Below are 16,563 nucleotides of genomic sequence, written 5' to 3' on the forward strand. Positions count from 1 at the left end.
TTCCTATCTTCAAAGAGTGCCAGTGAAAACAAAGGTAGGACAAATTATGTAGCTCAATACTCTTATATTTGATTTACAGGAGAGGTTTCATCTTCAACAAATTAATGTTTGCTTCAGAATGGATAAGTTGAGCAAAATGTGACCTGAAAGCCACATGGAGACTCCTAAGGCTTGTTTTGAGACATCAAGCACTCAAAAACAACCAACCAACCAACTCTAATAAAATTCCCACAGATTTTCCCAGGACAGGGTGACAAAGTGTGGTCTGCAGGGTTATTTTTGTGGCCACCAGAAGCCTCAAGAGGTCAAAGGCATTTTTTAAAGAAAATGTGTGCTCCATAAAGCTAAAATAAATATCTCTAGGGGGTATGAAGGACATTTCCACCATGTTTGGAGCCCCCTGGCCCCCACAGGGGTCGAAATAAAATTCTGCAAAAAAGTTCCCAAAAATGGTTTTGCCTCAAAATATCCTCTGGGGGCACAGCCCAGGAAGGAACAAAATATGCCCCCATATCCCCTAAAAGGCTTTTGAGGGGGGCAAAGTGGTTTTCTTCTTTTGGCTTGAGCAGCTGTGTGTGAGTAATTTAGGTAAATTATCCATGTTACATGGTTTCTGTAGGTTTACTGTAAATATTATTAAATTTGAAACCAATACAATGCACTTATTAGATATCATCATATAGTGTGATTCATGACATTTCTGCTGAAACAACTGAATTATAATGTACTCCCAATGTCTACAGCTACAGATCCAAATGTATCTATACCCAGAAAAACAGAATGTTGCTGTACAAAAGAAGTGAACTAAAAGTGGGATGTTCATAAATCTTTGCATTGCCATTTCTGTAAGATCACTGAAAAGTTTTCTTCCTGTTTCATAACTTTATCTGTTTACACTTTCATTTTCTTATGTTGTTTGTTGTTGGTGGTGATGATAATGTGTGACTTCAAGTCATTTCTGACTACACTAACCCTAAGGCAAACCTATCATGGGGTTTTGTCGGCAAGAATTTTTCTGGAGGGAGTTGCCTTTGCCTCCCTTTGAAGCAGAGAGAGTGTGCCTTGCCCCAGCTTGTGGGTTTTCATGGGTGACTGGGGATTTGAACTCTGGTCTCCAGAATCATAGTCAAACACTCAAACTACTACACCACACTGGCTATCAGGCTGTGTAAAGCTTGCATATTTGCAAAATACACTTCAACAGCTGAAATTACACACTGCAAAACAAGTCTTCCCCTCTGAAGAGCTCTCTAATGGAGACTTGCATACATTTCCATGCTTTACCATACAAACATCTTAGAAACATGTGTCCTCAATTCACCTCCCTACAACAGGTCACGTGTCCAAATGTGTCACATGCATGATACAGCCTAGATCAGCTTTCCTGTTTTGTATGATGTGACACTTCTTCAGATACATTGTTGGAAATTATCATAAAATCACAGAGTTGGAAGAGACCACAAGGGCCATCCAGTCCAACCCCCTGCCATGCAGGAACTCTCAATCAAAGCATACCCAACAGATGGTCATGCAGCCTCTGTTTAAAATCCTCCAAAGGAGGAGACTGCACCACACTCCGAGGGAGTGTGTTCCACTGTCGAATAGCCCTTACTGTCAGGAAGTTCCTCTTAATGTTGAGGTGGAATCTCAACGCTTGTATAACTGTTTATAATTCATTGCACAACACTTGGTTTGCCTATGGACCTTATTTCCATGGCCACGTTTCAACATATATACCCAAACTACTCTAACTCATATCACAAAACAAATGGAACTATATTTTTTATACTATATTATAATCACTCATCAGCCAAAGGGGCTGCAGGATTCCCACAAATTGCTGGATTAATTTGGTTCTAAGAAAAGTTACGACATCCAAAAAATAAAAGGCCAAATTCCTTACTGCATTGGTCATTACAAGTCAATATCTCATTTGAATCCTAAGGAATGGAAACTGGAGGGAAGACAAACATCATAAATCCACACCTGTTCCTGCAATGAATCTACAGTATAGTAGCTTGATTTTCACTGGTAGTGAAGGATTTATAGAGTGGAGTTAAATGCTAGGCAGAACAGTAATCTTTCTATGATCTAAACCACACATTCTTAACCAGTACCACTCCAAGATGTTTCTGACTCCAGCTACTAGAAGCCCCAGTCAGCATGGAGGGTTGAACCTGGAGGGTTGAAGGCTGAGATTCTTCTTCTTGGCTTTACTTCGCGAACGAAGATTCAGGAAGGACTCATCCGTGCTTTCTACAAGCGCGTGGATGACGTTGGATGTATCCTTCGAGCCTGTGCAATGGATTTTTCTGGTGGAGCACAGCGTGCACAGAACTGGCCTCACCCTTTAAACCAGAGGTTCGACTGCCGAGGCCTTGACAAGCATGGACGGTGGCAGCAAGGTCCTCGGGTCATAGGTTTGATTAGTTTCCTTCTCTTAGATGGTTGACCTTACAGGGTTAGATGAGCACCATCTGCTCGGGTTTGGGATTAGTTTTCCTTCTCCTAGGATGGTTGCCATAAGACTAGAGAGCCCATCCTGCCCTTTGGCGCTCTTGGTCAGACCCTTCGGTTGTGACCTGTCTGGCACGGGAGGCCCTGCTGGTGAGTATTATACCACCGCCAGCATAGCTCACAACTTCATGAGGGTACGCAAGCCTCTCCCACACACAGTCAGATCATAGCTGGAGGGGAATAGGAGGCCAGAAAATGACAGTTAAGGAGGGAGGAGCCTCTTTCTTCAGGCTAGCCCTGATGGAGCTGGGCCTGCCAGATCACTCCCTCTCAGCCCGGAAGATGAAGGCTGAGAACCACTGCTCTAAAAGGATTTGTTTTTTAATGGTGGTATCTGAGCTTTTCAGGGAGTGATACATTATTAGACCTTCATTTACATACAAAAATTCTCATACGACACAGCACATTGTTTAACCAATATTTTACTGGTAGTCGAGCAGAACTAAACCAGAGACTGAATATTTACTAAATGTTTGAAAATGCATCAAAGTCAGGTCCAATACAAATTAACACTGATGTGCAGATGAACTGAAACTAAAGTGAAATATCAGATTGCTGTTGAATTACTTTCAATATACACATTAGATATGTACATACATATCCACTGAGCATTTGTCCAGCAATCTTGGATAATTTGAAAAATAAATTGACCACTTTTTTCTACGTGGAAGAAAATATGTAATGTAAGGCTAATCAAGACTATTCTAATCATTAAGTTGCTCACAAAGAATTCTTTAATGTGGAGTCGAAGGCTTTCATGGCCGGCATCCATAGTTTTTTGTGGGGTTTACGGGCTATGTGGCCATGTTCTAGAAGAGTTTTCTTCCTGACGTTTCACCAGCATCTGTGGCTGACATCTTCAGAGAATGCTTGCCTGGAAAAGGGTTGGGTATATATATATACTATGTCACCCTGGGAAAGGAGGAGTGATTTGCATGTATATTGTTTTGTTGCTAATGGCAGGCCTCAGGGTGGGAGAATATGCAAAGGAGGATTAATGTGTCCTTGATTATTGCTCACTGTCTGCTGGGAAGCCCCTGACCCATTTCTCATTTGCATTTGCTGCATCTTCAGCTTGCTGTTTTTCAGGACTGGAAGCCAAATCTTGTTTACTTTCAGGGTTTCCTCTTTCCTGCTGAAATTGTCCAAGTGTTTCTGGATTTTTTTAGTATAAGTCAGTTATTCTTTATCCACATTTTGGCTGGTTCCTTATGGGCCTCCATATTTTACCACCTTACTTTACTTGTGACACACAAGTAGATACTTAAAAGAATACTGATTCACTGAAGATAAAAGATGTAAAGATAAAAGCAGAACTCATTGTCAAATGAATCAGCTTGCATAATACAAATAGTTTTTTCATCCTAACTTTTTATCCTAAATTATACTATTTAATCTTTAAAAATGGCTTGCCTTTTCAGCAACTGGTGGAAGCATCAGACAAATCTGTTTCTTTTATCTTCTTACTTTTATTTTAGGAAACACTAATTCCCAAACCAGTTTAAAAAACACTGAACGGAAAATCTGCTAATTTTTTAAATGTTACATTTTATTTATTTATGTCTATAAATGCAAGCATACTTTCAACTCCAAATATTCTTTGAGCAATGTATTAGTTTTACGATGTAGGAACAATAAGTTAGCTTTAAGATAGGAAAAGTGTTATGTTTCCAAACAAATTCTATGGTGCTCAGCCTCATAATTTGTGGCATATTAAAAACTTGTGTCAATATCTCATTGGCATTATGAGACACTCAAAGGGATGGGGGTGGAAGCAGGGAAATAAGTCTAAAGCAGTGAAATCATTATGCAAACTGGTGTTTAGTACCACTCCAAAAACAGAAGGGGGAGGTACAAAAAGACCCACTGAGCTATCCAAAGCATCCACACTTACTCTTCAGTACATCCACAATACATAGTTTTATTGATACACACATTTGTCTTGAGCTTTTTTCTAATATAAGGCAGATGTGGAGAAAGTCCAGCCCATACATCAGATGAAGCCTATAACGTTTAAAAATTGGAAAAGCCCCCCTAGGGGGATTTGATGGCCAGCGTGGTATAGTGGTTTGAGCATTGGACTAGGACTCTGGAGACCAGGGTTCGAATCCCCACTTGGCCACAGAAATTGAATGGGTGACCTTGGGCAAGTAACATTCCCTCAACCACAGATGATGGCAAATCTCCTCTTTTCTTCAACTTGCCAAGAAAATTCAATGAAAGGTTTCCTTTAGGGTCATCATAAGTAAGAAATGACTTGGAAGCACACAACAACAACAAAGGTGGGTAAAACATGACTTGTGGCTAAAACTTCTGGCCAAATTTTTACATTTGCCTGCACTCTCACACCACTAATGTTTGTACAATCTAATCAAATACTCATAGATCTAGTTTGCCTTACTTACTTCAGATCCATACTATCCACATCAGGGGTAGGCAACCTTTTAGAGCCGGGGGCCGGGTTGCTGTCCCTCAGACAACTGGGGGGCCGAAGCTGGAGGGGGTGGAGCTTCCACCCTCTGGGGGTGGGGCCGCGTGCCAGGGGTGGAGCTTCCACCCTCCGGGGGCGGAGCCACATGCCGGAGGCAGAGCTTCCACCCTCCCAGGCCCTGACCTTCGACTCTTCCCTTCGGCCGAAAGGGCTCCAAGGGGCCCTTTCGGCCGAAAGGGAGGGAGGCCGAAGGGAAGGGCTTGGGCACCCTTCCCAGGCCCTTCCCTTCGGCTCTTCCATCGGCCGAAGGGGAGGGAGGCCAAAGGGAAGGGCTTGGGCACCCATCCCAGGCTCTTCCCTTCGGCTCTTCCATTGGCCGAAAGGGCTCCAAGGGGCCCTTTCGGCTGAAGGGAAGGGCTTGGGCAGGCCGCCTCCTGGGCTCCTCCATGGCCCTTGCAGCCCCAGGCCTCTCTCTCTCCGGAGGAGCTCCTACAGGCCCACTGCGGCCCCTGGAGCCCTCCTGGAGCCCTTCTGGAGGGCTCCGGCGACCGCAGCGGTGCTCCTACAGGCCCGCTGCGGCCCCTGGAGCCCACATGGAGCCCTTCTGGAGGGCTCCAGCGACCGCAGCAGTGCTCCTACAGGCCTGCTGCGGCCCCTGGAGCCCTCCTGGAGGGCTCCGGTGACTGCAGCGGGGCTCCTACAGGCCCACTGTGGCCCCTTGAGCCTTCTTGGAGCCCTTCTAGAGGGCTCCGGCAACCGCAGCGGTGCTCCTACAGGCCCGCTGCAGCCCCTGGAGTCCTCCTGGAGGGCTCTGGAGACCACAGCAGGCCTCCTACAGGCCCCCGGAAGGGCCACTTGCGCGAGTGGCCAATGGGCCTCTCGCGAGGGCACGGGGCCAAAGGCCACTCACGCGAGAGGCCAAAGGCTCCGCGTGAGAGGTCCTGCCGCCGATTGCCCCGTGCCGGTGGCAATCGGCATCAGGACCAGGCTGGGGCTGGTCCCAAGACCTCGGCGGGCCGGATCCGGCCGGCGGGCCGGGGGTAGCCGGCCTCTGATCCACATCCATTGCTCTGATCACATCACTCTTTAAATGACTATTTTTGTAAAATTTGGATTTCATTAGTAACTTTCAAAACTATGTTGTGGTCAGTTTGCTGAGACAGGACTAACACAAAAAACATTGTGGAAGCTGTTTCTGTATGGTGTAATTCGCTACAAAGGTGTGCAAATCTCACAAATATTTGAGCAAGGTTGATCACATGGACCATCTTATTTGAAGTATCAAGAGATAGGATGATGGCATGGAAGGAATACCTACAAAGTTGGAGTCATCAATGCATTCTAATATTCACACACATATCTCCATGCCACCTGGAAGTAGCTCCCAAATCACTGCAAGTCAATATTTAACTCTGTTTCAGTCAAGAAAGAAGTGGCTTTGTTTTGGTTTTTTTTCAATATGACTGGCAAATGAACAGACACTCATCACATAAATGCAAGTGCTCTGACAGCAGAACACTGACAGGGTTAACTGTTTGGAAGCAGATACATGAGTTCAAAGAACAAGAAAATAAAACTCCCAAAAATAGCAGTGCAACTGTCACCACTAGTAATTGTCAGCACTGAAAGGTATGCCCTTGCCTCCAGGCCCCATGATCACAGCTCATCACTCAGGACATGCATCAAAAGTGACACTGCCAGAAAGCATTCAGGTACACCTCTACATAGCAATAAAGAAGATAATGGTTGTCATTAATTCTATCAGTTATGCATCTCTGACTTTTCTTCAGGAGACAGGCCTGCCCTAAACATTTCCCAGACATCACTGCTGAACACCAGCATGGTCAGTGGCTAAGTCTCAACCATCTTGCACACATTCTTCCAACAGACTTCTCATTAGTCATTCTTTATTACTTCCCTTTGAGAATAGCAGGTTATTTATTACATCCATCAAATTTAAGTTTATTCCCACCTTATAAAAGTAATCACATATGCCCACCCTCAGACAGAAAGATGGATTATAGATCTATCAGGTTTTATGACCTTGGATTAAAGCACTATGGGGAAAAGTAAAACCATTCCATAATTTTATGGCAGTATTCCCAACGGAACATTTACCTTACGCTCAAACCTGATTATTTTCAGCTTTATCAGTACATAGTAGACAACTTGTTCAATACAGTGGGAATTTTCCCCACTCTAAATGTTTCCTTTGGTAAATTCAAACTTCACCCAAAGTACACAATCTGCAAAAATGACAGACAGCATCCTCACATCTGGTCAGACTTGGCAGCTTTTGAAATACACTTTGATGTGTCAGAATTCCAAGATATAATTTTGCTTTCTCAATTATAGCCATTTTTATGCCAGCTACTCAAGAATTTGCCTCATTAAATTTATGATCAAAAATGAAGGAAGGCACCTAAGCAGTAATAATAATAATAATAATAATAATAATAGGTTTTATTTATATACCGCCCAATCACTGGGAATCCGAACGGTTTGTTGTTGCATTTGTCCCAGTTGCTGGGACTTGGCTCCAAATTCTTCCATCTTCTCAACTGTGTATACAATACTTGTAGATTTTTTTAACAGTATTCTCTGAGAGCCACTTAGAACTGAAAACCAGCTCCTATCCCCTGTGCTGTGATCTCGATAACTTAAAAATTGCATTATAGTTCAATAGAGCTCAGAAACAGGTTTTGAGATTTATTTATATGAAACAGATGAATACTAGATCACCACATATTTGAAAGATAACATGGACATCTTAAGGATGCAACGCCTTCCTGTGCCCTACAACTAATATATTTTTCAGTAATATCACAATCACACAAAGCCAGGAGTACTGTAAGAAAAGGAGAAGCATTCCGTTTTCATGGGCGAGTCTTCCTGCATTACCATATGAAATCGTCCTGCATTACCATATGATGGCAATGCTAACTACTGTACGTCCCACCTAAAAAAGAGAAACCCCTTCAGAAAATATCTAGATCCCCAGGAAAATTAACAATTTTCCCTAAGAAAAACTTTAATGTCTTCAAACCCTGAATGCCTGATCAGATATATAAAGCAATACTGCTTATGCTGTTTAGCAATAACATCAATAATGAACGGAATCATAAATATCCTCTATTTAATCTATGGCTAGAATCTTCTTGTGGCATTATGCTGTTACATTTCTTAATTGTAACAGCTGCTGCACTTTTTCTGAGCATGCATATGGAGATATCCACATCTAGAGATATCCAATTCTGAAGCCATGTTAAGAAAACTGATGTTTCCTCAGAGAAAATGACATGGGGGAGGGGGGACAAATGTGGAGGGGGGATATTAACATTCTTTATAGATTGAACATTACTTAAAAAGAATTATAATTTGGTTTGGCATAAAATGATCAAGTGATAATATTAATTATCAATTAAAACTACAGATGACGATGATAATAATAGAGGATCATGGTGATATTTACTTATATGTTGACTCTTTCCCCGTTTGGGACTCAAGGCAGCTTACACAGTTTTTAATTCACAAAACACAGAAAAAGTGATTAAACTATCAAAAAAGGTTAAAACCAGTGAAAAACAGACCACAAAAAAGCCCACAAAATAGCACAAGAAAGTAAGATAGAAAATTCAGCACAATATATAGGCCTAAACCACCTAAATTATCTGTTTATTCAGGCAATAATTACAAATTTAGCATACTTTTAAATTCTTTTTTTAAAAAATTGTTATAAATGGAGCTAGCATTCTGAACTGTAAAGAATTTCTTTGGTTTTTTGAGTTTATGAGGTATAGACAAAAACAATTTTAAAAAGAGAAGAAACCATCAACATTAGTAAAACAAGGAGAATTATGTTGTTTCTTGTCCTCCATAATGTCATGAAGACATAAAAGCACCACACACCCCAAAAAACAAACAAACAAACAAACAAACAAACAACCCTGGGAAAATGAAATAACAAGAACTTAATGACTAGATATTGTAGGCAGTCTTATGTAAATGTTTTCCTATTACACAGTTCTTAGAAATAATTTTATTTTTTATTTTTATTTATTAGAGTACTTATACCCCGCCCTTCAGCCCTAAAGGCTATCAGAGCAGCTTACAATTATTATTTTTAATTAGATGGTTCCCTGACCTCAAGCTTACAATCTAAAAAGATACGACACAAAAGGAGAAGGGAATGGTAGTGGAGAAGGGGATCAGGTCCAGCAGTTCTTCTTTCCCTCTGAGGTCAGGACCAAGGTAGATGGACTGGAGGGAGGGCTCTTCTTCTTAGTTCATGCCAGGCCTGATAGAGCTGGCAGGCCTCACTCTCCCTCTGATGATGTAGATGGCAAAGGGAGGCCTCATCTGCTTACTCTATTCTATTTTGAGGCCACAGATAGATGTTCATCTTGTCTTAAACTTTTTTTACTTTTTTATTGGTTTATATCACAACATAAGTATTCAATAATAAACTTCATACAGAGAGTTTAAAGCTTGTTTTACCAAGCTATTAAGATAAACAAATCACATAATATACATCTTCTGTGGGTTTTTTTAGATCAAGTTATGACTCAATAATAAAAACAAGACTTCCATCTCTTTCTTGAGGTAGTTACATCAAATCACTTCCTCTAGGACGGTTACATAACAGGATTAAGAAAAAAAGCTGAAGAGGAAAAGAAACATTCATGAGTAATAATATTACAAGTCAAGAGGACACTCTAGTCTTTATAACAAATTATCCATAGCAAATCAAATTGTATCATAGACAAACATTTCTGCTTTGAAGGCTCTAAAACCAATCCACTAGATACTGAAAACAAATGGAAAAATTACTTCTACCCTTTAATCTCAGTTTAAACCATTGATTATATATTGGTTAAAGAGAAAAGCCAGAGAGGGTAATAGAAATTGAGGCATTTATAAAGCTCTGAAGAAATGAGACAACCAAAGATTAATCCAGACAGTTGTAGGAAATGAATCACAACAGAAGTTGAAGATCAACAGTGGTCAAGTTTGAATTCAGGGGTTTCTAGCCCTTAAACAAATATACAAACAAGGCCCCCTTTGTGAACAACTGCACTCTCCCTGGCACTGCTGAGTTATGGGTCTTGGAGAAAGATTTAAAGTATATCCATCTTTGGGATTTCATATTTCAAAGCTAGCTTTATTCAGTTCCCATTTCCCCCCCCCCAGACATTTACCACACTTTCCCATTCTTCTTTTCTCCTATACCTACTATAGTTTTTAACATTACAAGAAATCTTGTCTAAGTCTCTATACTCTTCGATTTTCTGCATCCAAATGTCCCAAGACGGGGTTTTGTCCGTTTTCCACCTTTTGGCGATTTCAATCCTTGCTGCGGTTATACAATATAATAAAACTCTCCAACATCGTTTCTCATCATGTTTTTTAAGTAAAGATGTCATATTTAAAAGGTAGAGCCTTGGATCGTGTGGTATATTTATTTTAAACATCTTTTACATAGTATCGTGAACAAGCCTCCAAAATGACTGAATTTCTTTACATGTCCACCAAATGTGAATCATATCACCTCTTTCATCTTGTCTTAAACTTTTTTTAAAAAAAAAATCATTATCCAATTATTTTTTTAAAATCCAATCTCCTTCCTCTCCCCTAAAAAAATAGGAAAGTGGGGAGGGGGATTGCACCAAATCTTTCCATTTTGTTTCCCTCCAAGTCTTCACATCTCTATGCAAAATCTCTATAAGCAAGCAGTCCTTTGTTGGCACAATGACTAGAATAGTCTTCACTGGATTCTCAGGAACAGTCTGCCCCCCTCCGAACTTGCCTCAATCCCAGACATTTACACTGGTGGAGCATAATGCTTTGGTGGCACCAAACAAGATTCTAGCCTTACTGGTGGCAAAAGTCAAGGAGAAATATTATACACAGTCGCTTCAGCTGGTGTCATTCTAACAGTAATTTCACCTGCCCACACAAAATTAAGACCTAAATCCACCTGTTAGTCCCAATAGAGTAGACTCACTGAATTAATGGAATTTATATAAATGTTGGTTCAATGTATCTACTGCACTTGCATCTAACAGCTGGATGCAAGCTTCATATTTCACACTGACTGCAAAGACAGAAAATGATACCCTCACTGATCCAGCATCTTACCAGCAGCTTATACAAGTGCCTTATTCCAGCAGTGAGCTCCTCATTACATATTTTCCCCAAATGTGTACTGTGGAATCATTTATACTATTTGCCGCTACTGTATCCTTTAATCTTCTAGCCCTGTTGCTGAGCCAAGCCAATACAACTGCTGAATAACATTTTCCTCAACTGACAATGGCCTCTGCAGTTGCTGACCACTTGCGGTGCAAGAAAACAGCAGAACACAAATTGTTTTATTTCCAGATACATGCTTTCAAGATAAAATGTTAGCCTAAACCAGAATTTTTAAACACTATGAGCTGCTTTAACAAATAACCATAACACATGGAATAATTGTTCAGTTGAAAACTCAGGTGGAAAGAACAAGCTGTAACACAGCAGCAGGAAAGGGTCGCAGCATTAGGAAGATTGAGAACCGCTGTTCTAGATGATCATCATGTAGGGTTGGGAAGCAAACTTGTAAAGTTACGAGAAACCAGTGAAAAACCCACCAGTCAATCATCTGGCTTTCTTATTTAGCATTTTATTGTTTTCTGCCTCAACCAGTCACCCCAACTTTTACTGGCTTCATAGCATGGGCTGCCTGATAACATTTATATTGAAGGACATTTTTTTAAAAAATTAAAAAATAAACATGCTTCTTCAAACGTTGTTCTTCTTACAGAAGCTAGCCAACCTTCACTATAACCAAACACATGTCCTTATTTTTCTTCACGCATTCCACCTCTACAGGAAGTGCAGTATTTCCAGTGTTCTGCTACTTCAGAAATTAGCAATCATTAACCTTTCTTAAGATATGAACACCTTAGAGCAGCCTTTCTCAACCTTTTCACCCTTGAAAATTATTTCAAGCAACCACTGCATAACCCTTCAGGTCTCAGGGAACCCCTGCATACAAATTATTATATCTATAGTTGTTAAAATGTTTAATCATGACCCTCTCACAGCCACAGGAGTTTACTGCATACCATGCAGCTGCAGACAAGTCTACATAGGGACCACCAAATGCAGTGTCCAAACACGAATCAAGGAACACGAGAGACACTGCAGACTGGGTCATCCAGAAAAATCAGCAGTAGCAGAACACATTACAAACCACCCTGGGCACAAAATACTGTTTGAAAACACTGAAATTCTGGACCATGCCAACAACTATCAGGTCAGAATGCATAGGGAAGCCATTGAAATCCACAAACACTTGGACAACTTCAACAGGAAAGAAGAAACCCTCAAAGTAAATAAAGTTTGGCTACCAGTCCTGAAGGACACCAAAACCAGGATTCAGCAAATGCAAATGAGAAACCACTCAGGGTCAGAGGCTTTCCCAGCAAACAATGATCACCAATTAGCAGACACTAATCCTCTTTTGCATATCCTCCTACCCTGAGGAGGCCATCAACAACAGAACAATACACAGATTAACATGGGAATCACTCCTCCTCACCCAGGATCACCCACTCTCTTCCAGGTTAGCATTCTCTGAAGATGCCAGCCACAGATGCTGGAGAAACGTCAGAAAGAAACTCTTATAGAACATGGCCACATAGCCCGAAAAACCCACAAAAATCTATGGATGCTGGCCATGAAAGCCTTCGACTTCGCATTAAAAATGCCTTGGCTTGCCGCTGAAAAGCGAGCAGGGAGGGGGCCAGCCTAGACTCCCACAGAAGGTTGTTAGAAAGAGAAATATGTTTACCTTCTTAAAGAGAGATGACTTCATACAGATTGTTACCTAAAGGTTGTAAGACTTCAATTATGAACTTTTGCATACTAAGTCAGTTGAACAATAGACTCTTCAAGACTGAAGCCAGTCTATTAGAAAATATGACTCGTAAGTTCCTTTCATTTGCTGAGAGGCTTGAAACAGATGAGAATAGACACCTCTGTCAATCATAATGCAGCACTGGTTAGTATCTTACAAGCACTGTGCACTTTTACTCAGAACCAAGTTCCATTGTGTTACTATCAGACACATCTGATAGACATAGGAATATAAAGTGATGGGAACACAATTACAGTCTGAACTGTTAGTGTTTTTCTGGGCCCATTACAAAACAAACAAAAAACAACAAGGTAATGGTCACTTTCCCATCCATATTTTCCTTTAAAAAAAATTCCCTAACCTGAAGATTTACAGATTTGCCCTGGAATCAGCAAAAGCTGCTGGGCATCATCCATTAGCAAGTGTTTTGTTCATTTGTTAAGAGGATCCTGACTACTATCATCACTAAGAGGGATAGTTTAATTAAATAAGTTGCACTAAGAAATTACTTCTAACTACTCCCTCTTTTCATCATGCTATTCAGCACAAACCAGGCCTTTAGTTTTTATTTAGTGATCTCTGTTTACTGTGCAAAGGTAAGTCAGTACCATTCTATGGTCCTTGCCATCTGTTCTTTGCTATGCATTTGTTTTTTGATCTGTTGTCATTCCTGAGGCTCCACACCTCATTGCTCTTTTAAGTATATAGGCAGGAGGAGTAACGAGACAATTTTGAACTTTAAAGCTGACATTTAAGATTGACTGAGGAGTCCATATTGGTTATTGTACTGTTCTCTGTTGACTCATGCCTACTCGTTGCACCTGTTATCATGAAAGACTAAGGTTTAAGTTTAGGCTATAAATTAATGAAATTACATATCATTTGGACTTGCTAACAAATAATGGCATGCAAGCAATATTTTTAATACAAGCCTACATAGATCTGGGAGAGTTTTAAAACAAGTTTTACTGAGTAAGAAGAAATGCTAGAGAGAAACTGCATATCTTCATGATTTGGAGGTCTGGAGATTCTGCACAGAGTCAGTGGGATGAAACAGGAATGAGGCAGGGTTGTTTCATGCATTGCTTCTTTCCTCAGCCCTGAATACTATGCCCTTGCTATTCTGGAGGGTCACCAAGCCTCCAAAGAAGCTTTTTAAGGGAAAAGAAAAAATCAGCAAAAATGACCTCCCTTTCAGTGGACTGTTCCAATGAGCAAAATGCCAGTGAGAACCAATACAGTATGGATCTAAATCAATCTTGAGAAGTCCTGGAGAACAGGAGAAGTGCCAGCCGACTGGAGGAAGGGAAAAGAGAGGATCCCAACAATTATCGTCCAGTTAGTCTGACATCGATACCAGGAAAGATTCTAGAGCAGATAATTAAACAAAGACTCTGGCGGGATACATACCGCCATTTAGTACGTATAGAATACGTACTAGGGTTAGGAAGGGGCGGTGCTTCCGCACCCCCCTAACCCTAGTACGTATTCTATACGTACAAGATGGCGGCGCCCCTTCCACATGGGCGCCGCCATCTTGACGTATTGGACGCTGAGCGTCCGTACGAGTCGCGGGCGTTGTGACGTAGCGAGTGCGCCCCTGGCGCCTCGCTACGTCGCAAACGCGACACAAGAAGAAGCTCCATTTTGGAGCTTCTTTTTCGCTCCGCGCGGGAGTCGCGCCGTATGGAGGCTCCGGCTCCCCCGCGGACTAACCGGCGGCGGCGGCAGACCGCCGCAAAGCGGCAGTTTGTATCCCGCCTCTGTGAACATCTAGAAAGCAATGCCATAATCACAAAAAGTCAACACGGGTTTCAGAGAAAGAAGTCATGCCAAACAAACCTGATCTCTTTTTTTGATAAAATTACCAATTTGTTAGATGAAGGGAATGCTGTGGATATAGTATATCTTGATTTCAGTAAGGCCTTTGACAAAGTTCCCCATGATATTCTTGCAAACAAGCTTGTAAAATGTGGGCTAGACAAGGCAACTGTTACATGGATTTGTAATTGGTTGACCGGCCGAAGACAAAGAGTGCTCAACAATGGCTCTTTTTCAGCCTGGAGAGAAGTGACCAGTGGGGTCCCACAGGGCTCTGTCCTGGGCCCAGTGCTATTCAACATCTTTATCAATGACTTGGAGGACAATATTAGGGGCATACTTATTAAATTTGCAGATGACACCAAATTAGGGGGAGTAGCTAATACTCCAGAGGACAGGATCAAGATTCAAAATGACCTGAACAGACTAGAAAACTGGGCCATAGCTAACAAAATGAAATTCAACACGGAGAAATGTAAGGTACTGCACTTAGGGTGGAAAAAGGAAAAGCACAGATATAGGATGGAGGACATCTGGCTGAATGAAACTACGTGCGAAAGGGATCTAGGAGTCCAAGTAGACCATAAGTTGAACATGAGTCAACAGTGCAATGCGGCAGCTAACAAGGCCAATGTGATTTTAGGCTGCATCAATAGAAGTATAGTGTCTAGATCAAGGGAAGTCATAGTGCCACTATATTCTGCTCTGGTCAGGCCCCACCTGGAATATTGTGTCCAGTTCTGGGCACCACAATTCAAAAAGGACATTGAGAAACTGGAGCGTGTCCAAAGGAGGGCGACTAAAATGGTGAAAGGTCTGGAAACCTTGCCCTATGAGGAACGACTCAGGGAGCTGGGGATGTTTAGCCTGGAGAAAAGAAGGTTAAGAGGTGATATGATAGCCCTGTTTAAATATTTAAAGGGATGTCATACTGAGGAGGGAGCAAGCTTGTTTTCTGCTGCTCCAGAGTCTAGGACCCGGAGCAATGGATGCAAACTACAGGAAAAAAGATTCCACCTCAACATTAGGAGGAACTTCCTGACAGTAAGGGCTGTTCGACAGTGGAACACACTTCCTCAGAGTGTAGTGGAGTCTCCTTCCTTGGAGGTCTTCAAGCAGAGGCTGGATGGCCATCTGTCGGGGATGCTTTGATTGTGATTTCCTGCATGGCAGGGGGTTGGACTGGATGGCCCTTGTGGTCTCTTCCAACTCTATGATTCTATGATTCTATGAATCCTTTTGAAACCATAAGGTTCAGAATTCAAAATATTATATTACATAATTTAGTTAAGGAAATTATATTAGATCAATAACAAGAGCTTCAAAAAAGTTACTTCTTTGAACTAGAACTCCAGAATTCTCCAGCAAGCAAGGCCCAAGGACTTATCTTCAAAGTATAGCACCCTTTCTAAGCAGCTCAGACTGTATTACATAGAGCTGTTTTGATATTAAGCTAGCTCCTTGCCTTGTATATGTAATTTACCATTCTGGAAGAACGGAACGTGCAATGGACTCAACATCTAATGGTAAAGGGATCTTGATGTCAGGATGCAAGTTAGTTGGATTTGGTGTATTTCAAGTGAACGATCAGTGTCTCCTCTAATGTGATGAAATTAATAGGTGATGCCCTCACGCAACAATGCAAACAATAGAAACTCCACTTGAATGCTAATTCCTTCCTGACTTATAGGTCACACCCTAGTCAAACATCCACAAAGGTAGCCTAAATTAGTCAATCCAAAGCTTTGGTGGGAAACATAGTCCAATCCTGAAGCATCCTCATGTCTAGATCTATAAAATACAATTAGCACAACATATACCACATAGTTTATTTTATTCTGGGAACTTCTATTGGCTTGTCCGTTAGAAGAATGGCTTTTATTAATTAGCCAGC

At 41.4% G+C, this 16,563-nt stretch overlaps 1 protein-coding gene across 15 annotated transcripts in view; it reads right to left on the reverse strand.

Annotated features, from left to right (window-relative positions):
- PPP1R12B (protein phosphatase 1 regulatory subunit 12B) overlaps positions 1 to 16,563 on the reverse strand; it is a 183,312-nt gene that overhangs the window by 152,383 nt on the left and 14,366 nt on the right. The window lies entirely within an intron of this gene.

The sequence above is a fragment of the Sceloporus occidentalis genome, unplaced genomic scaffold (assembly GCF_023333645.1).
Source record: "Sceloporus occidentalis isolate IW3139 unplaced genomic scaffold, rSceOcc1.0.p SCAF_3, whole genome shotgun sequence".
Taxonomy (NCBI): Eukaryota; Metazoa; Chordata; class Lepidosauria; order Squamata; family Phrynosomatidae; genus Sceloporus; species Sceloporus occidentalis.